General features: G+C 45.2%; 1 protein-coding gene across 4 annotated transcripts in view; it reads left to right on the top strand.

Moving 5' to 3' along the window:
- GAB2 (GRB2 associated binding protein 2) overlaps positions 1-25,877 on the top strand; it is a 179,983-nt gene that overhangs the window by 24,490 nt on the left and 129,616 nt on the right. Inside the window, exons 1-2 of one of the 4 annotated variants that reach the window (XM_073335685.1) lie at positions 3,712-3,774; positions 4,208-4,325. The exons of 2 other annotated variants lie outside the window; for them this stretch is intronic. The gene's annotated coding sequence lies outside the window, so the exon portion shown is untranslated. Of the gene's footprint in view, positions 1-3,711; positions 3,775-4,143; positions 4,326-25,877 lie in introns of those variants that run through there. One more of the 4 variants, XM_073335698.1, reaches the window with a different exon arrangement.

Genomic DNA, 25,877 nt, shown 5'->3' with positions numbered 1-25,877 from the left:
AAACATTAAACACTATTACTTTTAATCCCTGTACTGTAGTTACAAATGTGCACTCATCAGAGCTGCCTTCTCTGGCTTCAGGGTCGGGGATCCCGCCTTGGGAGGGTATTGGCTCCAGGGTGATGAAAAAGTCCTAGCTGCCGGGGAGAATGGATTCACCGCTTGCGTGCTGCGCATTCTTCTCCTCCTCCTCTGCTCATCCACAAAATCCTCCTCCCTGTTGCGTGAGACTCCCCCTTTGCAGGTGTCCACAGATGATGGTGGGGTAGTGGTAGGGTGCCCCCCTAGAATGCCATGCAGCTGATCATAGAAGTGGCATGTATGGGGCTCTGACCCAGAGCGATCATTTACCTCCTTTGTCTTTTGGTAGGCTTGCCTGAGCTCCTTAACTTTCAGGTGACACTGCTGTGTGTCCCTGTTGTAGCCTCTCTCCACCATGCCCTGTGCAATTTTTGGCATATATATTAAGATTTCTTCTTTTTGATCAGAGTTCGGCCTGCACAGATTCTTCTCCCCATACAGAGTCAGATCCAGTGTTTCCCTTTTGATCCATGCTGGAGCTCGTTTGTGATTCTGGGGGGACTGCATGGTCACCTGTGCTGTTGAGCTCGCCACGGTGACCAAATAGGAAATGAAATTCAAAATTTCCCGAGGCTTTTCCTATGTACCTGGCTAGTGCATCGGAGTTCAAAGTGCTGTCCAGAGCGGTCACACTGGAGTGCTCTGGAATAGCTCCCGGAGGCCAATACTGTCGAATTGCGTCTGCACTACCCCAAATTCGACCCAGCAAGGTCGATTTTTGTGCTACTCCCCTCACCGGAGAGGAGTACAGAAGTCAATTTTAAGAGCCCTTTAGGTCGACGGAACGGGGTTGTGTAGATGCATTCATTTTAAAATTGACCTAATGCGGCTAAATTCGACCTAACCTTGTAGTGTAGACCAGGGCTAATTCTCATTCTGTGTAGGCTGTCTTCCATTTTGTTTCCTTTGGGGTTTTTTTAATGTGGTTGGCCTTCCATTTCTCATCTCCTGTATGGTTCATGTCCTAGTTTTAGCTTTCAGACTCTTGTAATCAGGAATCCAGATTTCCTGGTGTGAAAAAAAAACCCACACTGCTAAGAGGTTCACGGTCAGAAGATTATTGTATTTTACCTGCTGGGGTCTAGGAAGTGTAGTTCTTTTACTAGTCTTCACACTAATTCACTGCAGGGTATGCTGTGCTTGTAGCACGGAGTGGCGTTTAACAGTTCTGTTACTTACGCTGCATTGTCACGTAGAGACCCCGACCTAAATCAGTGCCTGACTGTGCATCTGCTTAGCCAGAAACAGCTGCTGCCCAGAGACTTTTTTACAATCCAGACAGGCAAAAGGGTTATTATCCACATTTTACATCTTAAATGACTAACCCAGGGTCACAGCGTTAAGGCCTTGGCTACACTTGCAAGTTAGAGCGCATTAAATCAGCCCCGGGTGCCCTAACTCCCGACCCGTCCACACTGGCAAGGCACATAAAGCGCTTGGACTCCACGGCTGGCACGCCCCTGGTAATCCACCTCCACGAGAAACAGAGAGCTCGCCACGCCCTGGCTGAAACACCCGGGCGTCGGTGTGGACGATGTGTTGCATTACTGCGCTGTGATTGGCCTCCGGAAATGTCCCATAATCCCCTGAAGTCAAGTGGCCACTCTGGTCATTGTTTTGAACTTGGCTGCAGGCATGCGGATATCCCCTTTCAAAGCTCCGTTTCTGACAGCCGGCTGCTTGTCTGCTCCGGGACAAAGCAACCATTACTGTGGAATGCTGCTGCTACCGAGGCAGGCGTGTGTGTGGGGGGAGTGAGGCTCATGTTGGGGTTTCCCCCTGCTGTCTGATCTTACACTCTCTGCCCCCCAAAACACACTGTCTCTCCCCCCACATACACACAACACACTCCCTGTCACACTCCACCCCCCCCTTTGAAAAGCAAGTTGCAGCAACTTGCACACTGGGATAGCTACCACAATGCACTGCTCTCTGTGGCATTGCAAGAGCTGCTAATGTGGCCACGCCAGTGCGCTTGCAGCTGACAGTGTAAACACACGACTGCGCTTTCCCTGCTGCTGTCTCCGAGGGCTGGTTTAACTCCCAGCGCTCTACATCTGCAAGTGTAGCCATGCCCTAAGGTGGTGCAGCTGCACTGGTGCTGCGCTTTAATGAAGACACTACTACTCCCGTCAGAGAGCCTCTCCGGTCAGCACAGTCATCCACCTCCCCCGAGACGCGGCAGCTATGTTGGCGGGAGGAGCTCTCCCTAGTGTTGCCTACACGGGGGGCTAGGTCAGTATAACTGCATCGCTCAGGGGTGTGGATTTTTCATGCCCCCGAGTGACATATTTATACCGATTATAAGTCTGTAGCAGAGACCTGGCCTCAGTCTGTGCCAGACCTGGGAACTGAATCCACATTTACTAAGGCTTTGTCTAGTGCCTTACCCACAAAACCATCCTTCCACTCCGAATGGCTTCTCCGCCTGACGCCCCTCCCAGTATTCACCATGATACTGTAGTTGTTCTCCACCCCTCCTTTGCCATTACGTCTGTATTCCAAAGATCCATGTTAGTAATAGAAGTACAGGAACAAAGAATACCTTCCACTTTTCCTAACTTTCAGTTATCTGCTCCGCTCTGAGCAGCATTTTTCCTGCCATTTGGATCTATCTGTTTTGTTTTCTAGGCCTTGTGAGCTTTGGTAAACTATTACATCTTCTGGCTATAAGGGAGGGTTGGGGGTGGGGGGCTGTTTGTTTTTGTTTTGTTTTTTAGTTCTGTGAAAGAAAATCTTTTTTTTTTCTTTTTTTTTTTTTTTTGCCCATGCAAACAAAGTCTGCCCTGTCTCCTCTGCGGTAGCTCAAGATGCCACCCACACCCAGTCTCGCAGTGGAATGTAGACACAATTATTCCAACAGTAGCAAGTCCCACAGGGATTATCCTTGGTTGACTTCTCTGTGATCATCTTAAAACAAAACAAACATTGGTTGTTTTTCTTGTGCTTCTCTAGCGTTCTGCTAATATAATGCCAGGTATTGAAGGACTTACTCAGGCAGAGCTCCCACTGAAGTCAATGAGAGTTTTGCAATTTGGTATTTCTGAGGTGCCTAACAAAGGCCAGGTAAAAGACTGGCAAAGACACTAGGCTTTGGTCCATTGATGTAATACTTTAATTATAGTCATGTCTGTCTTTTACTGTGAGTGGCTTATACAGTTAAAGAGATGCTCGTCTAGCACGACATTCAGATCCAGGTTTGAATTTCCCTAAATTCAGGATGTCTGGAAACAGGGTTGTGGTTCGGGTCTCTCTCTTTAGTTTCAGAGTAGCAGCCGTGTTAGTCTGTATTCGCAAAAAGAAAAGGAGTACTTGTGGCACCTTAGAGACTAACATGCTCTAATAAATTTGTTAGTCTCTAAGGTGCCACAAGTACTCCTTTTCTCTCTAGTTTGAAGCTCCCCCTAACTACTGCTTGTATCTCTTACCCTCTCACCAAGGCCCACCTCGGCTGTAACACCTTTAAGAAATCAGCAACTTTGTGACAGAGTCCGGAGACCTTGGTTCTGTTCCTACTGGCATGTGCTCAGTGTATGACTCCAGGAAAGTCATTTAAGTGCTTTCTTTTTTGCTATCCCTATATGTAAAATGCTGGAGCAGGGTGAGATCCTACGATTGAAAGAGCTATATAGATGCCCAACATTATTACTGGCTGGGACTCTGCAGTCAGTCAACATTCTTCAGAAATGCCAGGTGAGTGCTCCAGGGTGTAGAAGATGCAGTAAACATTCTACAGAGCTCAGTGAGGTTCATAGTCATTAAGTTAAGCTGAATTTCAGTCGCATTCCTAACTCTGGAGGACAAATCCAGCAACTGAAATGGCTATAACAGTGACACAACGAGGCCCATCCTTTGTGTCCTAGTGAAACCAGTTAAGTCTGGGGATAGACCCCAAACACAAACATGCACCTACTCTAGGAGGATTCAGATCTAAACTTTGCAGTGCTCATTGGTACATATAACCTGTTGGATCAGAACAATCTCCAGCTGTGGAGAAGGGGGAGGGCTGGATCCTCAGCTGCTATAAACTGGCTTAGCGCCATTGAATTCACTGGAGCTTCACAAACTTACACCCCTGCTGAGCAACTGTCCTGGGGTCCTGAATCCATTTCCTTCCTACCCCCAGGTTGCTGTACAAAATAATAGCTGAGAAGGCCATCTCCGTGTTGCATGCGGATGCAGTCACCTAGTGTGGGATCTGTCACCGATCTGCCACCCACCCGTGGAAATCTTTTGGGCTTGATGTGAGTATAGAAGCAGGCTCAGCATCTGGTCCTATAACAGTAATATTAACGAATGAAATCAAGAGCCTCACTGTTTAATTAGGAACTCTCGTTAATTTTGAGCTAAAGTCCTGGGGACTTGATTGTTGTGTCTCTGCCTTTAACATTGGTCATCCTTTCTCTGGGAAAGGAAAAAGCTTTCCTTCTTAGGCAGACACTGACTCAGTTACTTTAACATACCGTTGCTACACATAGGCACATCATACATCATTTGAAAGCTTATTATATCTACTTTAAGTTGAAGTACGATGTGGAGCTGTCAAGTGGTGATGTTACCCTAGAAACAGAGATAAACAATTACACCATCAACACATTAAAATGACCACTTTGAAATATTTGCATTAGTTTCTGTTACTTTAATGACTCCATGTGTTATTTCAAGACATCAGTTTGTATTTCTTTTGATCTCAAAGCATCCTAACAATCCAAAGGGTAAAATAAAATCTAATAATTTGTACATGTATGATTGAAATGTAACAGTGGTGACATTTCGAGTCAACATCATTATCATTTTGTTCTTCCTTATGATCTCTGTCAAGAGTGCCTGGGTTACCACAGTCGTCTTTGTCTTGGCATGTACACAGTTCTGTGCAGGGAAGATTGTTCTGACTACACACATAGTTGGACTGTGCAGTGACCCTACTGGTACAGGCACTAATAAGGTCTTGTAGAACTCAGATGTGATTGGGCCCTTGAGGAATACAGGAAGTAGTTCATCATCCACATTTTTCCATCATCCATGTTGCTATTGTGATCCAATATCTGGTTTACCTATATGCAAAGACCTCCAAATCCTTGTTTGCCAAGATGCCTATTTTACCTCCTCTTCAAAACTGTCCTCATTTGGTGGGAATTTGGCCAGTGACTTGTCCTTTTTTATGGCTAGATTGAGGTGCAAGCAATTTAGGTCTCTGTGGTCTCCTTTTCTTTCTCACTCTGGTCATACAGCACTGCTACTAACTTCCTAGCTGCAGAAACTGCAGCTTGTCATCACTCTCTCCAATTTGGCAAGCTCTCTGGAGCAGTAAGCTCCCTTTGTTTTGACATTAACACAGATTTCTCCCCAGTACCAAATCAGGATGGCCAGAAACACATCCTGTTAACAGGTAGACAGCAAGAAGTATGTTGCAGAAGTCAGGAGTGAATGCATCACAAATTGCATGCATGGGTATGAAGCAATGCTTGTTGATGCTGCTAATGTTGCCTGTTTCAATCCACATGTTATCTATGTGTTCCATTATTGGAAAGTAAGTGATCATCAAGGACCCAAACATCTGTATCAAGTGACCTAATCACTATGGTTACTTTGATACCAAGCAACTCAAAAGCCATATTGGCACACACAGCATGCAGAAGCCTCCTTGTATAGCTTCCTCTTGAGTACTGTACTAGTCTTGGGTTTCTTCAACGCCTCTAATGATGATGGAGTTTACTACTTCGTCACTGAGAGAGCCTCCAGCAAGGAGAATTTGTGTTGGGTACGCTTCTTTACTCAGGTGCATTTTGAACCATATATTTTTTACAAGTGACTACGTATTGGATGCCACAGTTAGAAACTTTTTTTCCATAGAGGTAAAGGGTGTCCATCAACCACCTGGTATTTCTTACATCCAACCTTAGATCCTTTCCAACGCTGTCTCTCTGCAGTTTTCACAGTTACTGTTGTCATATCCATCAAAGACTTCAATTACAGAATTAGCTTTTAGGACCTGCTCAAGTACTTAGCAACCAATCCACTAAATGTGTGGAATTTGTCACCAGCCTTCATTTGTGTGATGGCCATGGCATCTCTGATGTACAGGGTGGTTTCTTTGTTGCATGCCCTTAGCTCATGGATTCTTGAGCTTCCAGCTGATCCCCCCCCCCAATTCAGCTTTGTCTGTTCTTCTCATTGTTCAATCAGCATGGAAGAGGGACAGAGGTGCAGGTCCTCTTGGGTGATTAAGAACAGTTGCCATTGAAACATCATCTCTGCATCTTGCTAAGGACGGGGGTCTGTGGAAAACAGTTTCTGGATGGATAGCTGCTGGGATTGTCCCTCCCTGGACAAACTTAAATTGGGCCTTCTTGGCCATGAGAGCAAATGTTTTGATGCTGGATTTCTTCACTGGGCTGAAGAAGTTATGTGTCTCTTCAGAATCAAAGGCACCTCTCACAGATCTCTCCATTGTTCTTCACCAACATCTGCTATTTTCAGTGGAGACTCTTGTAAATCTGATGTTACATGCAGTCCAGTAGATATGTTGACAAGTACCTCTGGTGCTTGAGTCAGATGGGTTTGCTTTATTGTTGATGACATGGCTGGCAAGAGCTGTAACATGTTCTTCGTCCCTTGTCCATATAGAGGCAAAGACTTGTCTGTGGACTTTTATCTCCACTACTTCTTGTTAAGCCACCTATTTCTCTCATAACTTTTGCATATTCACTCAGGCCACGTCTTGTGAGGGTCCATCAGACAAGGGTTGGCTTATTTCTGGTCAGTCCTACAATCCCACTTTTGCCCTCCGAGTCTTTGGCTATAGAAGCAGGTCTGCATGATGGACTCTGATCAGATTCAGAACCTGTTTTCTTTCCTGGATTCTAACGTGCCAAATTTGACTTGCCTGTGTATTTCTGAAAGCAACCCCTATTATAGAGCACGGGTAGCACATCATCTAAATGAAAAAACTCATCCAGTCTCCACCAATTCAATTAATCACTCATTGTCTGCTGACAGAATCACAGAGTTCTCTCTAGCAGTGGTGGCTTTTGATAATTTTCCATTCTTTTGATTTTTGATTTTTTTTTTAACAAATAATCCATTTTTCAGAGTTAGTGGAAAGTCTTTTTCTCTTTGATGTAAGCTTTACATCCTCTATGTCTTCACGTACTGGAACTTCTCTGTAGAGGATAAAATTCCCAAAGTATATTGTTAGCATCACTATCACCATTTTTCATTTAGTGCAATATATAGACTTGTTAGACCTGTAGGTTAGTATCAAAATTGCCATTTTTTAGAAAGCACTTTGATTGAAACCTAATATGAAGCAGTGTATTGTCATCTTTAACACTAATATTGACCTGTGTGTAACTGAATTAAAAAGCTAGTTTCTAAAATATTTCAAAGGCTAGTAAGTACTGCATGCATAGACCATTACAAATTAAAACCTACCAGGCAGACTAGATCAATCATAGACTCAGGGTTGGAAGGGACCTCAGGAGGTCATCTAGTCCAACCCCCTGCTCAAAGCAGGACCAGTCCCCAACTAATGTTACATTGTATGTACAAAAGCTTACAAATGGAGGAGGAATTCACATACACTATAAACTATGGGCATGCAACCTTCAGTGTGAGACTGACCTGGTCAGCATATATCAACTGAAAATATAGAAAACTATTAGAATCGCTTGTGAGATACCTTGATAATTAAGAATTTGCAATGTGAAAACACTTTGTGCTAATATTGCAAAATGCTGATATTTGCCATTTTTTGCCACATGCTAAAACAGCTTCATCATTTCTGAAAAAAAGAAAAAAAAAGTTGCCCATGCAAAACTAATAAAAATCTGTTACTATATTGTTGGTTGGTAGCTTTGACCAGTAAATGCCACATCAAGGTGTTGAAATTAACTTTAAACAGTAAAACCTGCTCCCCTTGTCCTGTTGCAGTGTTCCTGGAACTGTGCAAAATGTGACATTTGCATTTCCGGTGCTATTGTTTCATCTCAACAGCTCCACATCAGATTTCATCTAAACATACATAAAATTAGCTTTCAAATGATATATGATGTGGGAGTATGTAGCATGGATACCTTAAACACCAAAAATATGGCCTTTTTTGGAGAATTGCTGCATGCCTGTTTCTTAAAATCTTTTCCCAAAACCCATGTGCTCCAGACTCCCTGCCAGCTATAGTGGCCACACAACAATGACATATACTGGATCTATGTGTGCATCAAGTTCCCCAGAGTAGGGACTTCATTTCATGTTGTTTTTTGCGTCATTCTCCATAGAAATCACCATGTCCTCCTACAATACTGTGGAAATACTGTAATCAAAAATGTCCTCCGTATTGATGCAATGTCACTGGGCTGTGCCAAATAAATTGCCACTTCTGATTTCATCCTGCTAGTGGGCCAAATCCACCCTGACTTTCAACATACATGGGGATTGCATGGGATGTGCAGCAGGGAGAGAAGGCCAGCTCTAAATGTTCTCCAGACAACCCCTGGAAATTCAAGACTGGCCCAGGGAATTCAGGCTAGATGGCAGCTTCACAGGTATCCAACATGACACAAGGCTAAGGTGGGGCTTGTTTTATTGTTGCGTTAACTATTTTTGTTCAATGGCAGAAGACGCATGAAGATAATGGAAAGAATCCATCAGTAAAGAGGAATGAACACAAACGCAGACAGCACTGAATGTAGAAAAGGCTTTACGTGCTCCTAAGTGAAATCCCCAGTCAATAGTTAATTAGCGCAAAACAGAGGGATAGCTCAGTGGTTTGAGCATTGGCCTGCTAAACCCAGGGTTGTGAGTTCAATCCTTGAGGGGGCCATTTAAGGATCGGGGGCAAAAACTGGGGATTGGTCCTGCTTTGAGCAGGGGGTTGGACTAGATGACCTCCTGGGGTCCCTTCCAACCCTGATATTCTATGATTCTATACACATCATCCTGAATTCTGAACTGGAGGATAGAAAGGAATAACGGAGCAGACAACAACAGACAGTAGTCTTAGCCAGAGGGGTGTGTTGGGCAGTTGAGAGTCACTGAGATGGCCTTTAAGGATTTTTTTTTTTTGGACATTAGGAGAGCCTGCTTTGCAGACTTGCAAGCTGGAAATATGTTTAATCAATATATGCTTGAGGTTCTAACCCTGGCTCCACTGTTTTGTGGGTGTGATTGATATGCATTGTGCTTTCCTTTCCAAGTGACGGGTCTCAAATGTTAATCTTCATGGGGTATGTGTGGAGGGGGAAATTTATAGTTCCCCAGCCTGTGCTGTCTGGATGAAATTCACCACTTGGTCCCACGTCAGCCTTATTTTCAGAACATAAGTGGGATGTAAGTGGCGTCTAAGCCTCGAGCTGACTCAATGCACAGGGGTGAATTTCGCCTTCTGTGTTTTAAGTTAAAAGCAAAAAAACGAACTCTTGTTGTTTCTGATGGTCAGCTGAGACCTGGTGAGCTGGTGCATCAGGACAGTTCTGAATTACTTCTAATTACCTAACAAATTACTCTGATTCCTAAAATGGCAGCACCTCTTCGATTTCCATGTGTTACAAACACTTTCATGCTTGCTGGGTGAGGATATCTGAGTGAGATATTCATACATTTTGAGAAGTGCCCATTAGATCATCTAGCTTGGACCTCAACTTATTAATCAGTGTTTTTGATTCAATGTCTATTCTCCTTCTGCCGCTGCTGTTTGCTTATTTATTTAAGATGTGTCCTTTCAGGATCTGTAGTGTTATATATTCATTGTTATTAATTAGCAGGTACATAGCAAATTTCATCCAGGAGCCGCAGAGTCTATTACCATTAGTATTATATCCAGAGTACAGCATAATTATCCCTATTTTACAGATGGGATAACTGTGGCACAGCAACCAAATGAGTTGCCCAAAGTCACACAGGAAGGTAGTGGTAGAGCAGGGACTTGATCCCAGGTCTCCTACATCCTAAAACAGGGCCTTAACTGTTGGACAATCCTGACCCTCCAGGTGCAACCATTCTTATTTGCCCTACCCAAGCTGTCCTAGCTCTGCCTACCCCTATATATCCTTTCCTGTCTCTTAGTGTGCAGCCCTCTCCCCACTTGCTAGCCAACTATAGCAGCCTTGGGCTTTCTCCCATGCTTCCCCTGATGTTGAGGCTTCCGTGAACTAATAAGGTCACTAGTCTCTCCTCTTCCAAATGTCTTCTCAAGACACACTTCACCCCTGGTGCCTACAAGGAATTGGTGGGTGCCCATAACCAGAATATAACTAGAGGGTGGACCTCAATAGCTTATTGTGAGTATGGAACAGATGAGTTTTTTCCATGCTGGGGTGCGTTGCCTGAGTTGACCATAATTCCCTCAGGAGATGCACACTCTAGCCCTAACGACTCCTAGGGCATGGCTGAGACCCACTGGGCAAGTATGCACTCCTGCCTGTGCTATACCAATGGCTACAACTTAATCATGGGTACTTTTCGTAAAAGTCATGGACGGGTCACGGGCAATAAAGAAAAATTCATGGCCCCGTGACCTGTCCATGACTTATACCATAAATACCCCTAACTAAATCTTAGCGGGTGGGGCTGCTGCTGGAGGGCATCAAAGGAGGGCCTGCTGCTCAGGAGGGCCAAGGGGCCGCTGCCTGGGTGGGGGCAGTGGCACCAGCTACTGGGGCCGCCAAGCAATGGCTGCTCCAGCCGCCCCCTGGGACCGCCCACCCGCCGCTACTCCAGACGCCCTGGGACTCCTGCTCAGGGGATCCCTGGGGCCAGCTGCATTGGTCGCTGCTCAGGTGGTCCCTGGGGCCAGTGACTGGCCCCGGGGCTGCCCAAGCATCTGCCTGCAGAGCCACTCCAGGAGTGGCCAGAATGGCTGTCCCCCGGGCCACCTGAGCAGCTGGCCCTGGGGTCAGCCACACAGGGCGCTGCAGAAGTCACGGAGGTTGCAGAAAGCCATGGAACCTGTGACTTCCACGACCTCCGTGACAGACACGGAGCCCTAGCTGTACCTACTCTGTGGGTAAACGGAGGCTGCTTGTGTTTCCAGAGCTGTCAATCTGTGCGTCTCATGACCACTGGTAATAATGCTGGCACAATGATGCAAGCTGACACCACTGCCTTAGAAGATAAAAGGGGTGCTGCTCCCCCTTCCTAGGCAGGCAAAGAGGAAGCCACCAAAGTCTTTTAAGCCTTGATTTATATTCTCCCATGTCAAGCTGCAGAGAAGCCTTTAAATATCGACTGGGTACAATAGAGCCTTGTTTCCAGTAAATGCCCCACAGAAGTCAGCACACATTTCAGAGGGGATTTAAAGGCACTTCCAAAAGGGAAGGCAAAGCTTGTCAGCTCTCCGGATCACTCCTGACGCCTTCCCTTTCCCAGCTGAGCTGGGGGAGTTTATTTTTCCAAAGTTCCTACCCAGAAACATTTGGCAAAAGGGAAATTTGTGGAGGAGGTTTAGTTCAAATGAGCACAAAAACATGTGTCCCTGTAGTATATGGATGCTGAGTTTTGTAAAGCATAGCTGAGAGCTTGGGTTTTGGGAAGGGGGAGGGCAAGGAGATCTATTTACATAGATTTGAAAAGCAGGGGAGGAAATTATTTTCCAGTAGAAAATTCTCCCAAGTGTTGGTGGGAAGTCTCAGGTTTTTGGATGAACAGGTAGGAAGCAAAGCCGGGCTCTCGTGGGCGGGAGGCCCTGTAATAGCACAGTCTGAATCCTGATGCTTTGAAACACCTTTGAATTCTCACAGCTTTCAGAGCCTCCACCCACTCGTTTCCCAACCACACCCACATGTCTCTTAACTCGCTGGACCAGAAGGCTGAGTGGAGTCCTCTCTGCTCCAGCACCACCGGGAAAGGGCAGGACACAGGGAGAGCAGAGCTGGATGTTGTGCTTTTAAATGAGAAGCAAATACAGACTCTCTCTCATCTCCATTTTCTTTCTCTCACACACAGTTTCTTCCTCCCTCTCCACCCCCCCACGTTCTGCTGTATTCACGATTGTAGTACACCAGGATGCTGAGCCGACAGGCTGTGGAGTTGCTGCGTGCCAATGCCTTATGCTTTTTCCCACGACCTTTCTTCATGGCATGGGGCTGGTGCAGGGACTGTCCAGCCCCTAACACAAAAATACACGACCCTGCAGATGTGAGCTGTATTTGGCAGGCTAAGTATTTGCATGTGGAATGGATTTAAAATATGGACAGACAGATTCCGCCCTCCTAACTTGATATATGTCATATATAGTGAGGGTGGACAAACTTTTCTTTGCACAGCAATTACAAAGGGAGCCTCACTTGTACAGGGCTGCTTCCATCTCTTGCCTCCTCCTCACTTCTCCAGGGCTGCCCCCTGTTCCCTGACTGCCCCTGGGACCCCCTGTCCCTTACCATGCTGCTCAGAGCAGCAGGAGCTCGCAGCCCTGCCGCCCAGCCGGAGCCAGCCACACCGCTCAGAGCGCTGGCGGTGAGGAGAGCTGAGGCTGCAGGGGAGGGGGGACAGCAGGTGCGGGGCCAGGGGCTTGCTCCCTGGCTGGGAGCTGAGGGGCCGGGCAGGACGGTCCCGCGGGCCATAGTTTGCCCATCTCTGCTTTAACTTATGCATGAAGCTGTCTGCATTGCTGCTGCCATTGGGGCATACAGCTGCTGAGGGTACGTCTACATTTAAAAAAATAAACCCAGGGCAGCAAGTCTCCGAGCCTGGGTCTGCAGTGCTGGGCTCACGCTACGGCTCTAAAAATAGCAGTGAAGATGTTCCCGCTCAGGCTGGAGCTTGGGCTTTGAAACCCAGAGAAGGGGAAAGTTTCTGAGCCCGGGTCTCAGCATCTACATTGCCATTTCTAGTGCCATAGCATGAGCCTTATCTGTAGACCTGGGCTCTGAGTCTTGCTGCCTGTGGCTTTTTTTCTTTCTGCTGCAGTGTAGACATCCCCTGAGCGGCCAGGAGCAAGAGACCATTGATGGGAAAAGCTGACCCACAAGGCCACAGGGATCAGGAAAAACAAAGAGCAGAAATATTTGTTGTAGCCATATGGTGATGCTAAATTTGGACCAAGAGGCAGGAGACTGGCCCAAGGCAAATGTTAGAAGGGGCAAGGGGAGAGGATGGTTACCTGGCCTTATCCTTCCACCTAGCGCAAGCAAAGCAGTTGAGTGATTCGGTACCAGACCAATGAAGCTCTTTAAGTCACTGGGTCTGGCCCATGGCTCCACCCACCAGGCTGGGTGAAAGGAATCAGTGGGCTTAGTGTAGTTCCAAGGGAACACATGTTACACAGCTGGAATTAACTGGCAGCCACACAGGCAGGGTCCATGAAGAAGCCCCAAGTTTGAACAGAGATTGAGACAAACTGCCTCACTCTAAAGGTGGTCACTACAGGGCAGAATTGAGGCACTGTATAGGTAAGAAACAACCAGAGGGTTTCTGATAAAGCCTTGATGCCATTCCTGGATGAATTGCATTGTTGTGGTGGCTGATTGAGTGAACGCAGTGCATTGTGGCGGAAGCACGTATCGTGCTGATACCCATGCTGTACCTGCTCTCTATGCAGAGGACTCCACTCCCCATTCATTTGAAAAATCCAATGTCTTGTGGGGAAAAATCGCACTCTTAACTCATGAGGCTCCCTATCTATTTGCAAATCTCTAGCTGGCTTTTCCCATCCAGCAGAACTGAATGGATTCCTTTTCGGTATTCACTGACTGTCAAGCTCCATGACCAAGATGCTGCAACTTGGCATCATGAAAAGCTCATGGTCCACGTAGGCACAGGGAGTGAAATCAGAGCACAGACATGCCATTGAAATTTGGCACAAAAGCCAAAAGTCCCTACCGAGGTCTCACTCAAATACGTTCTCTGGCACCTTTGTTAAAGAGTTGCCCTTGGGAGTATTCAGAGCTGGATTCCATGTTTGGTTAGAACCTTCTCCCAGAATTACGCTGCAGTGGTATCCATCTCACCTAGATGGTAAGCTCCTTGGGGAGGGTCTGTAGCTTTTCCCTCCCTCTCTCTCTCTCTCTGATTCCATGCCCTTCTCTGTACAGCACCAAACACAATGGCCTTGATCCCTGATTGGGGTTTTCAGGCACTGCTGTAATAACAGGGTGCAATATACAAATTATATGCTATAATAATGCCTGTCTGCATTTCTAATATGCTCATTGGCGTGGTATCTAGGTGACAAATGTAATTTAATTACCCACAGTGCACACCCCAATCGCGTATGCCCTCTCCCCTTTTGGAATTAGTAGTGCTTCTGGTGGAATGTAAATTATTTTGGGACTTTGGAACAAATAACTTTGGCCCCAGTTCAGCAAAGCACTGAACTTTGAAGGCAATGACACTTAAGCATGTGCTCCATTTCTGGCTCTAGAGCTGCAGTGTCCTCAGCTGTGTTATCCATGCCTTGGGCCCATCATGTGCTATTGGATTAGGTTATTTGTTTGTTTTAAGTCAAACCATAGATTACAACACAGCAGGGAACTAGGGCACCTGATCCGATCTTATTACAAGGGAGCAGATAGTGATCTGAGCATGTTTGTAGGATCTGCTGCACTTGCATCTCTGTTTCCTTGTCCTGGCCATGTGGTGTTGGCTGTGATGGAGCCGAGTGCTACATCATCACACTAACACAGAGCCCTAGAACGTAGGGGCTGCTAGCCAGAACTCTCAGTTGTGACCTCTAGCTTTGGTTGCCTCGCTTTCAGGGAACCTCCTTTTGAGCTGCCTAAGGCCTGATCTTCACAGGTTCTGAACACGCACAACTCCAGCAAGTCAGTGGGAGCTGTGGGGTCTCAGGTTCAAGGTGTCTAAAGTGGCACACCCAAGAATTGAGGCCCTTTTTGAAAACACAGGCCTAAGTAATGCTTCATGCCCACATGCAATGAGCTCTAAGATGGGAGAAACTGTGAACTAGTAGGTCGTGCCTTCTACTAGGAATTTTGAGGCCTGCGTTCTAGGCCTAGCTCTGCCCGTGACCTTGAGCAAGTCATTTCACCTCTTGGTTCTCTCAACCTGTATGTTTGTGCAGTGCCTGGCCTCACTAGCATAGTGCAAACAGTTTAATAATAAGGTAGCCCTGCAACTGTCTCTTCATATAATATTTATTCATATTGCAATAGCTACTAAGAGCCCCAGTCATGAACCAGGACCCTGCTGTGCTAGGATGCTGTATGAACATAGAACACAAAGACAGTCTCTGTCCCAAAGAGCAACATAGAGAAGTATAGAGCAAGAGCAAGTATAGAGAAGTCTCTCTATTTCAGTTTGGGGGTTAATCACCTTTCTTAGTTTATTCTTCACCATGGCTAAAAGCTGTTCTCATAGGTTGCGGCTCAAGCGTAAGTATAGAAACTGAGCATTTTTGCCTGCCCATTGTGACCTGTTTTTCCCTAAGAAGGTGCTTGATGGGCACTTGCTATTTGTACCCCCCAAAAAAATTATGGAAATTAAAATAAAACAAAATAGATGGGAAGAAGAAAGAGAAAAGCTTAGTATTGTGTACAGTTTCGATAGGGCAACGAATAAATAAGTTTGCACATCTACATGTAAGCAAACCAGACGTTTGGATCTAAACATGAGATGAAAGACTTGAACTGATACTATCAACTGAAAAGACAGAAGAGGATGAGGAAAAGTAGAGAAGCCTCAACCACAATATGATCAATATCACCAAGTGCAAGAACGTGACAGGTTGCGAGGTTTGTCAGTAGGGACTTCCACAGACCAGTTAATGATTGTGCATTTGTTTAAAATACTAAGCTTATCTCTGTTTAAGTTGTAGAACAAGTTTTATAAGATTTTTTGTTACAAAAGAATGGCTCGGTTAACATTTATATATGGAAATGAGAGACATGTTCCGTGAGGACCAGATCCTCCAGTTCTTATTCAAGCCAGAACTCCCATTGAAATCAATCGGGAGCTTTGACTGAGTATGAAATGCAGAACTGGGTTCTACATTAATTAATGGCAACACTAGAAGCTGGTTTGAGTAAGTCTGAGAGCTAATTCTTAGCTGGATATTTTTGTTTGTTTTTTGTTTTTGTTTTTTTTTGGAGGGGGGGCTTTGATCTCACTTAAGAGAGTAAAAAGCCTGATATGTGGTATGTTGGTCCCAGAAGCTGGAGGTGAAAAAGATCTATTAGAGTATTAGAGTGCCACCCAGCACATCCTCAGCCCATGTAGGATTGCTCCGTATCATAGAGTCAGTATATTTTCTAGTGCTTTGTCCCGTCCAATTTAAATGTCTTGGGTAATGGGATTTTACCAGTCTAACAGATCTAGGAATGGATTTTCAAATAGCTTCAGGGAGTTAGGAGGCTGAATTTAAAATCTCACCCACACCAGCTAGGAAGATTTTTCCCTGTTGTCGCTGTAGATTTTCCTTCCCAGAATCGCAGCCCATTACAATGAGGTGTACCCCCTTGTGTCACCCTAAATGTTTCTTCTCCAGCCTTGGTGTTTATAATAATAATAACACCTAGCTCTTATAGTGCACTTTCTATCTATGGAGCTCCAAGTGCTTTGCAATCTTTTAATGGATTTATCCTCACCACTCCGCGGTGAGGCAGGGAAGTGCTATTTTCCTCATTTTAAAGGTGGAGTGTTGGCTCTAGCTCTGCTCACAGCTTCTGAATTACAGACACGAGTGATGTCTGATTTTAATGGCATGGCCTTTCGAGTGGGGAAAATTTTGGCAGAATATCAAGAAGAATTTCCTGATTGATCAGAATGTGGAAGGGACCAAGGAAAGTGATGAAAATCTGAACACTTTAGCCATTTAATCCTGCCGCAGCAGGGGCATGGCTCCTGTGTTCTAACAGGTCTTTCGCCAAGAGTCTGTGATACACATAGTGGGAAGATAGAAGCTAGGCTTACTCTACAGATATATGGATAGAAATCGGATGTCAAGAATTATAATATTCATAAACCAGTCGGAGAACACTTCAATCTCTCTGGTCACGCGATCACAGACATGAAAGTTGCGATATTACAACAAAAAAACTTCAAAACCAGACTCCAGCGAGAGACTGCTGAATTGGAATTCATTTGCAAATTGGATACAATTAACTTAGGCTTGAATAGAGACTGGGAGTGGCTAAGTCATTATGCAAGGTAACCTATTTCCCCTTGTTTTTTCCTACCCCGCCCACCCCCACCCCCAGATGTTCTTGTTAAACCCTGGATTTGTGCTGGAAATGGCCCACCTTGATTATCATACACATTGTAAGGAGAGTGATCACTTTAGATAAGCTATTACCAGCAGGAGAGTGGGGTGGGGGGAGAGAAAACCTTTTGTAATGGTAAACACCCATTTTTTCATGCTTTGTGTGTATAAAAAGATCTTATATACTTTCCACAGTATGCATCCGATGAAGTGAGCTGTAGCTTACGAAAGCTTATGCTCAAATAAATTGGTTAGTCTCTAAGGTACCACAAGTACTCCTTTTCTTCCTACAGATATCAGTTACTTCACTGCTACAAAGCTGATGACTCAAAAATATCTCCTAGTGTGACTAAGCTCAAAAGAGTTTCTTTGGGCAGCCCATGTGTGGAATATGCAACATCTGTGAGAGGCTGATGTGCCGATCACACAGGAGGCTTTACCTCTTGGGAACTATTCTGGTCCCTTTTTTCTCTCTCTACCAGGTAGATGTGGTGGGAGAGAAATGTTGCCACTTGGTCCACGGTCAGTTTTGTGAGCAGAGATGAATGGTTTCCATACTGACCTCTCTGCTGGAGGATTTGAAGATGTAGAGTGGGGAGGGAGGGTTTGTGCAGAAGTTCTTATTTATCAGTCCTTTTCCATACTCTCCATCTGGTTTTCCAGTGCCATGACAGCAGCCACATCAGGGCACCTCCCTGACTGGAAACGTTTAGGAAGAAATAAATATCCCAGCCACAACTTAAAGGATCCCCAGTGAACAGTGGATGCTGCTGCTGACCCAGTCCATGCAGCTCTGGGGAGCTGTCCATGGAGATAGAGTCCAAGTGTGAAATCCTGTCCCCAGTGACTTCCGGGGGGCCAGGATTCTACCCCAGGTCTTTTCCCTGGTGGTGCTAAGCTCTGCCACTGAGCTACCGGGCTCTTGCACACAGAACCTTTTCTGTGCATGCCGCAGGAACAACAACACAACAAAACGAAAAGGAGAAAAACTCCATTTTCTGGTCCTTTGCTTATTTTCCTAGACTGTTCAGGCTAGCAAGTTACTGCTCCACAAGGAAGAGAGAAGAAGATGGGACAAGACAAGCTGAGAGCTACTCATCTTTATCCACCCTCCACATGCTCACAGGGAATGGAGAACATGGACTATCCCAATCTTATCCTAACAGATGTTACCTGTTCAGTGCTTCAGACCTGGCCCATGCAAGTCCCTCCCAGTATACTCTGGGCAGACTGCAGTCTAGCGGTATGGCAAGAGGATGGAAATCCAGATTTTTGTGCCTTACTCTGCCACTCACCCATTGCACGTCCTTGCATAAGTCATGTAATCAATTTGTGCCTCAGTTTCCCTATCTCTAAAATATGGATCATAATTAGAGTTGGTTAATATTTTTAATGAAACATGGCTTGTATATCAAAAGAGAAATTTCTGCAGGAATTGTCTCACTTTAAATTGTTTTTGGCTCTTGGCTGAAATTTTACTTGTTTTGGATGCCAAAATTCTGGATTTCTGTGTTTTTACAAAATCAAAAACCTTCGAAAGAAAAATTTGATAAAAACAAAAACTGTTTCCATTCTTCACTGAAATTTTTCACAGGAGAAAAAACCATTCTGTGACCAACTTTAATAATAATGCAGTATTATCAACTTCTCACACATCTTGTCATTTATGGTCATGAAGTGTTTTGAGATCCTGGGTTGAAAGGTACCTTATAAGTGCAATTTAGCATTATAAAGTTTCCTTCCTCACCCCAAATTTGATGAGCTTAACCCTGAAGCTGTGAAAAAAGGCATCTGATCTCCTTTACTACCCTGAGACATCCTTAAATAGTTTCTCGCCTGTATTTTTCCCTCTGAGTTTACTTTTCAATACATTTTTCTTCAAGAAAGGATTATATACTTGGGCTTCCCCTCTAAAGACTAAAGCAGTGCAGAACCAGAAAGATCTATTTCCAATGATTCCATAGCCAGGTACCTACATCTAACATAACACAGCTAGTCTTTCAAAACCTTGGATTCCTGTCTAATGCTCTCACACTGACCTCAACACCAGCTCTAATCACTGTCTAAGAATGAGAAGTAATTTAGTTCCTAAGCAACCTCTCTCCTGGACTCCTGCTAAATTGTGACTTAGCATTTTCCAAAGCAAAAAGGAGACATTGATATTGATGTGTCAAAGCAGGTTCCTTTTATTAATACACTTAACCCTTAGGAACCTGGGCTAATACCCAACTACCCACTGTCAGCCAACTGGCTACCATCCTCGGGCTTTTTTATGACCACTGGGTGGTGCTGTGTCATGGGGGGGAAAGGAGGGTTTCTGGGCTAATATGTAAATTGTGGTAAACCTACATTCCTTTGTCTAGGACAGACCTATTACCTTTACCTAGGCTAGGCTGTCTGGTCTTAAACATGTTCTAGTAACATTAAAGAGAGGGAATTCAGAACTTCAAGTATAAGGTAAACAAAGAAAGTAATGACCAGAGTGCTATGAGTTTTCACATACCTTGCAAGGCATATTTTGTGCAAACATCATTGCGTGTAGGATGTGGATACAGGGGTGCTTACGGACACACTTCCCTTACGGCTGATCCAAAACCCGTTGGAGTCTGAGGGAGCCTGCTGGGAGAAAGTTATTTTTTTTCCTTCCACCTTTCTCTCTTTTCAGCTTCAAGGACAAGGCGCTTCTCCTCGAATCGGGCCACTGCCTGATGGAGGATATGGCGTCATTGGGGTCGGTTAGTGGCTTGCTCTTCCCAGCTTGTGATGTCCACAGCAGTTCCTCTGCAGATTTTCCTTTCCAGAAAAAGGTGTAGCATTGACCTTCATCTGGACACCTTGTCTCACTCGGGGCAGCGACATCCATGTTATATCTTGCAAGTTCCCTGGTCACGATAGCAGTTCTTCTTTCTAGTCGTACATTATCTTTGTTATCCATCAGGGTGAGAACGTTCCACGTAGCAAAAGTCTCTGTCTTTTTATAGCTTTGACCACAGGCAGAGAGATCCCACTGGATGCGGTATTTCAGCCAGGAGTGTATGAGACAGCCTAGGTTTAGGGTACCTTTTCTAGCCCTCTCCCCATGCAGGGTGAGCAGAGGGGATCCTGAAGAGGACTGCTCAGTCATGATAGTAGCTGCCAAGTTGCACCCCTGTCTCAGGTAGATGCAGGTAGTGATGGAGAGAGGTATGGTCTGTCCAGTGGAGCTGGAGGCTTTTCCTGATAGGGAAACAGACTTGGAGAAGTCTGTGTTTTGTCCAGGGTCACATAATGAGGCAGTGGCAGCTGGGACTAACCCCAGACATACAGGCTCTGTTTGGAGCCCTGTCCGCTACACCCCTCTGTTGGTGTTTGGAGTATTAATAGGGTGTCTATCACTATGGTATCCAGGCACTAGGAATGTTATTTAAAGCAAATCGCAGTGCCGAGGACTAGTCCCCTGGCCCATTCTGGCCTGTTTGCTGTTACTCATTTCGGTGGCCTTCATCTGAGCGACGCAGGATCTGTTTGAATGAAGGCTGTTTGTTGCAAGTGAGTGGGGCAAAGCCAGGTGGTGGGAGGGGAGCAGGTGTGGCCTCCGGGCATGACTCCTGCCTCCGGCTCTTGAGTGAGATTGGCTGACAAAGCGACTTGCTCTCAGAGTAAGCTGAGCTGCAGCTCTCCCTTCATACAACGTCCCCTCCGACATCAAGAGCAGACAGAAGCACAAGGTAACAAACTCATTCGCTGGTGGAACTGCCTAAGAAATCAGTGGAGCTGCACCAGAAAGGCTCAATGTCTTGTTTATTTTCCTCTGTAACCGAATCGTCAGGAACCATACATCTCCTATTACCCGGACACCATCAAGTAAAATGGGCTTTTCTGTCCATTCTACCATATCCCATGCTATATCTGCATACATATCCCTGCAGACTGTGCCCACCATTTCCTAGGGATAGATGGCAAGACTGTGCATGAAAAAGACCTTCAGGAGCCCATATAACTTACACTGAATATGCAGGATAGAATCAGTTCCTTCTCTCTCCTCACTGTATTGGCTCTGCAGGGCTAACAGGAATAAAAACCCTTACTGTGACCACTAAAGCGTTCACAACAGGAGCAGTTCTGTTGAGTGAGATGCCATTTTTACTTAGTCAGTACAGCACGGGATGGACGTAAGCAAGTGCTTTATGAATTGGGGCCTTGGCATTTAGCTGTTTCTAGCCCACAATGAAATAATGGCAGAGCTGGTTATAGAAACCTAGAGTGATCTAACAATAAATAATAACCTCTCACCTTTCCCCTCTAGCTACAGTAAATTACCTATCCTTGTTAGAAAGTGCAAACACTTAATTTTTGTTCCTCTTTATCTTAAAAAAAATAAAATAAAATAAAATAAATAAAATACACTGGCAAAGATTCAGTGTGCCATAAAATGGCAGGAACACTGCTTCATTTGTTGGAAGTAGTTATACAGATTAAATTAGGGCTTTAAAAAAAGAGAGAGAGAGAACATGCATTTTCTATGGACAGAGTTCATTCACAAGTCAGTCATTTCTCTTGCTCCTCGGGAGTAATATTAGGCAATTAGCTAATTGGTTTTGGGAGGTGACCTGTCAGTGCCTCAAGGAGGAAATGTCTGCTGTGCTATTTGACATAAAGAATATATTTTAAGCCCATCGTGACAGCTGCAAGCACCCCCTCTATTAAAATTGAACATGTAATGGCAGTAATAAATGCAAACTAGGAATCCATTGTACTGAGCGAAAAGCAATGAAAAACCTGATAATACGTACTAAATTGCAATCACAGCCGGCATGTTACTGTGTCAGGTTTTGAAATATTTCTTTATTATCTTACCATTAGCACCACATAACCATCTGAGGCATTTCTGAGGGTTAAATCTTTCCCCAGTCGCCTTTTTTTATCGTCTCTTAATCTGGTAGCTCCAAACTGTGTGTGTAAAGATATTTTTAAAACAGATGGGTCCAGATCTGATCTTTTTCTAAGTATGGGAGATTTGAGTCCAGGTGTTTGGGCGGGTGCATCCTAGAAATAAGGGCCAGATGCAAAGCTTTGCTCCATTTCTGTATGCAAAACATTGCACAGTTTTCTAAATGTTCTCTGCTCCATGGCTCTGGAGAATGTTCCCACAAGCCTTCCCCTTTGGTGAGGGTGTGTTAAGCATTGTTCTGTTTCATAATATTCATAAACACTTTCCCCCTCTGTTTACTCATGTTTCCTTGTCCTGTGCTCTGAGTGAGGTTGTTGGCCCATGTGAGTCAGTTATAATACTGAAAGTGACAAACAGCCTGATGTAGCGGAGAACACTTAGGTATAGATCTGCAGTTCAGGTATTGTATTATTTGGGCATTGAGAGAAGCTGAGTTTCCACATTTTCCATTGTAATCAACAATGGTTGATCGTGCTCAGCTCCTCCCGCCATCAGGTCCACCGCTTGGTCTGTGTTTGGATGCTGCACTGAATTTGTCTAGCACTTCTGGGCTCACCTATAAATCTAGAGTGACTCCACTGCGGTCAATAGAGTTATTGCCACTTATGCCAGTGTAGCAGAGCAGAATTTGACCTTTATCCGAACTGTTGTGTCTGCAGGGCTGGTTGTGTCTGATAGGGTGGGCAGGTGGTTGCTTAGGGCAGCAAAATATTTATGTTGGTGACAGTTTAATTTGCAAGTAGCTGCTGTCTGTGAAGGGCCATGCTTTGTCCAGTTCATTTAGAGCAGCAAAATTCCCTCAAGTGTTGCTACGTTGCTTTGGGTTTGTTGATCTGTGTTCTCCACAACAGCCTCAAATGTAAAGTATATCCAGAGCTCTGCAAGAGCCATTTTACCCAAAATGATAACCATCAATAATAGTCCTCAAAGGTTTTTAATAAAGTCAGTTGCGGTTTAAGTCACAAGTGGGATTTAAAAACATACAGGCTTACTGCTCGTCCTGGAAACAAAGCAAGATCGAAGTATACGCTGGCTGTCTTGTGGATGTCAGCTGATTGACACAGGGAAATGAAAGGATTTCTTCCCATTCCACAACTCTATGTATAACAGTGCAGTATTGGGGTCTGCTGGGAGAGAGAGGGGCATGGCAGGTGGATAAATGAGTGCTGCGGATATTTGATTGGATGGATTTGCAAAGCAAACTGTGTGTTTTCAGAATTCCAAGCTCCCAACTTACAAGACAAATTGACATTGATGATAATATTTTCATCTTTATGGACCTTTTACCCCAACTCACTTGACAAAAAAAAACCCTCTCACTGAAATGCAGCCACCTCTGGAGTGGGATGTGGCAGCAAAGGGTACTGAAGGTTTAACAGTGTTGCCAATTTGCATGATACTTGGTGGATTTTTTTTCTTAAAGCTCCAGTTCCTGGCATCATGTGATTATGTGAGAATCTCAGCTTTAATTTAAAAATAAAAGGTAGTTTCTAGCCCTGATGGTTGCAGAGAAAAGCTTGAAAGCATGAGTTCTTAAGGCTCCAGTGCCAGAAGACATAAAAAGACCCAAAATACAAGATTTTTTAATAAAAAAAAAAAACCTTGTGATATTTTTTAAGCCAATGTCATGATTTTTTCAGGGCCAGACTCATGCTTGGGGTTGTAATTTAACATGTGCAAAGTACTTTTAAAGGTATCAAACACTCTGCAGAGGGGTCTAGACTTGGATTTTTCAGCAAATATTTCCCACCATTACTAATGCTTCTGCAGCTCCACTTGTGGTTGCAACAGCACTAGTGTAGATGGGCCTCCCAGGGCCACAAGTAAACTTCACACCATGCCATTTAATCCTGCCCACAGCAGGCACAGGTGTCATGGTGCTTTAAACACCAGTGGCCACCTGGAGCCCTGTCTACCCCAGCGCTGTTGCTGCTATAGTGGAGTTGTGCGGGAGCTAGCAATGGTGGGAAGAGGTGGCTGCATTTCAGAGACAAAAGCAGGGCAATGATTTCCCTCCCCACCACATAGCCAATCCCTTTCCAGGGTTTGGAGGCAGGCACTGTGCAGGGAAAGTGTGGTTCTAGCCATTGTGCAGAGCCAGTCCTGACCTAGCCCACGTTGCCCCTCCTGCCTTGTGGGAAATCTCTTTATTTCTTAGCCAGGAGCTGGTCAGAAATTTTCCTGTGGTACAATTTTCCACTGGAAGATGCCAGTTCACTGAAACCATTTTGTCGAAGTTTTCACTGGACATTAGCAAAACGTTTTGTTTCGGTTTCATCGTTTTGACTTGGTTTATTATAAATTATGATATATAATAAAAGTCAAAGCAACTTTTCGCCCTGATTCAATTTCTAAAAGCTTTGCTCTAGTTCTAACAGGAATTGTTTAAGGGGCGTCCTCTAGCCTGTGTTATGCAGGAGGTCAGACTAGGCGATCACAGTGGTCCCTTCTGGCCTTAGAAAGTATGACTCTATGAAACCAAATTTTAAAATATCAGAATTTCCCTTGGGAAGGAAATTCCAAATTTCAACCAGTTCTACTCCCAGCCTTCACTCCTGAGGTGCCCGCTTCTCCCAGAGAGGTGTAAGGAGCTGAAGCCGGGGGCGTGGAAGCACCCATTTGGAGCTGGTAATGTGCAAGAGCAGGGAGTCAGGTCTGATGGCAGAGAGGTGGGGCACGCTGGAAGCGCTCTGGGCAGTTGGGGCCAGGGCCGTAAGGGTGATAGAGCGGGTATTTCTCAGCCTTTTCACGTTGGCCAACCCCATTCAAAGTCAAAAGTTGTCACAAACCCTCCCCCTTACATTTACTGTAAGAGAAATGCTAACAATGTAACGCTTATGTCATTTGTTTGCGTGTGTGCTGGAGAGACTGACAGAGAATACAGAAGGCTAAGGATGTATGGGGAGTGGGGGAGTGAGATTTTCTTTCTTTAGATTGCAATTCTTCAGTGCCCAATTGCCTTTCATTCCCCCCGGGGTGGGGGGGGGGAGGTGTGTCTCATCAGCTGAGAAACATTGTTATAACTCTACAGGTCAGGCCCTAGTCCCCCACCTGCCCAGGAATGCCGTCACCCAGTGGAACAGCTTTCGAACCTGTACGTGTCTACAACATTTTTAAAAAAAGAAAAGGAGGACTTGTGGCACCTTAGAGACTAACCAATTTATTTGAGCATGAGCTTTCGTGAGCTACAGCTCACTTCATCGGATGCATGCCGTGGAAACTGCAGCAGACTTTATATACACAGAGAATATGAAAAAATACCTCCTCCCACCCCACTGTCCTGCTGGTAATAGCTTATCTAAAGTGATTATCAGGTGGGCCATTTCCAGCACAAATCCAGGTCTCTCACTGGAGTCTTCCCATGGAAGAATCTCCAAAACAGGTTGCCACACTCCAGAGCCCTGCATGTAGCACAGTCAGCCACAGCCCAATGGGAATATCTCTGTTCAGCACAGCAAAGCTCTGCTTAGCTTTCTGGGCAGAGTCTAACCACTGCCACTTTGCATCCATTCCATGAGCGAGCCAGCCCTTCCCTTCTTCATTCAGAATCTAGGCAGCCAGGCCCTGCCTGCAGACAGCCGCTTCATCTCGTCGCTCATATTAATCCATCAAACCATACTGCCTAATGGATCTGTCTCCGGCCATGCAGAAGAGCCAGGATGGGGGCGGGGGGAGGGTGGGCGTGCTGAAGGGGAAATGAAATAAGAATGCTGTGCA

This window comes from Lepidochelys kempii, chromosome 1 (genome assembly GCF_965140265.1).
Source record: "Lepidochelys kempii isolate rLepKem1 chromosome 1, rLepKem1.hap2, whole genome shotgun sequence".
Taxonomy (NCBI): domain Eukaryota; kingdom Metazoa; phylum Chordata; order Testudines; family Cheloniidae; genus Lepidochelys; species Lepidochelys kempii.
The sequence above is the reverse complement of the archived record's forward strand: the minus strand, read 5'-3'. Positions and strand labels throughout refer to the sequence as shown.